We start from the raw sequence: 1,246 nt of genomic DNA on the forward strand, positions 1-1,246 counted from the left end.
CCCCACAGATGCAGCTTTCACAGAAGAGTCGTGAACCTGAGATTGAAGATGTCGGTATTGAAGTCGAAAAAACGACTCGATGTGGACGTATTAGTAAGATTCCAAGTCTCTATTTAGAATAGAGCTTGTTCTATAGTTAGTTTCATGTACTTCCCATATTAGCTCTGTTTAGTATTACAAACTTAATTTTTTTAGTGTTAAGAAACATTTTTGTCATCAATGTTTCTTAGGTGGGAGAATGTCAGAGATGCGAGTATATGAGACGGATGAATAGAGAGAGAAAAGAGAGCGAATCGAATACAACAAAACCTAAAAATAAAAACCAGTAAGATTTTGACATTGTCAGAAAAAAGTTTTTATGTACACGACATGTTCTTTTGGTAGATGATAAATAGCGCTAATTTTTGAAGAACCTGGTGCAATTATTTTATTTGTTATAATGTGGCCCATATATTTAATCTCTGACTGTCCAAAACGACATTTATCTAAATTAAATTTGATATTATTTAGCTTTGCTCTCTCTAAAACTCGTCTTAGTCGTTGGTCGTGTTCTGTCTTGTTCCGTCCTCACACAATAATGTCATCGATAAACGTCAGTACCGTCGATGTTACAAAAAATGTTTTAAAATCTGTCCTGAAATATTTCGGGAGCACTTTTGATATCAGACGGAAGGCGAAGAACTGCTTCCTCCTTTTTATTTTTTTCGGTGGCTACCAAATAATTTTCGAACCTGCACCGCCAAATCTTCCAGTTCTCAGCCACATTTCCCGGCGTTTGCATTGTTGGTACACCCCTGTTGTCGCAAATTCTTGTAAATTCTTGTAGGTTCTTATCTATGTTGTTATTAACACATAAACAAACTCACGACTGCGCCATGTTATGTTTTGTTGTGTGGATCGTAGTTATTATATTATTAATTAAAACACTTTAATATAGCTTTGTCATCATGGTCTATATTCTTAACTTCAGATCCACTGTCTGTCATCCGTCCTCGGCCCGTTGACCTCGACACCATCCATCGACATCTATACAGGGTCCGTCTTTCGGAGCTTACACTAGAAGTATTGGCCAACAGAAACTACCAGAGTTCTAAAACTGTCAATACTATGATGTTGGGGCTAACTCATCTAAAATATTCTCAAGGCGGTATCACTTCCGGTTATACCGGAAGTAGGTACTTACTCGCTTCTTTTAAATGGAATACCCTGTATATTATTACATTTTTGGGTTCTCTGTCGGATTTTT

Source organism: Dendroctonus ponderosae, unplaced genomic scaffold (assembly GCF_020466585.1).
Source record: "Dendroctonus ponderosae isolate FM_Combo_2020 unplaced genomic scaffold, Dpon_F_20191213v2 Dpon_F_20191213_1, whole genome shotgun sequence".
Taxonomy (NCBI): Eukaryota; Metazoa; Arthropoda; class Insecta; order Coleoptera; family Curculionidae; genus Dendroctonus; species Dendroctonus ponderosae.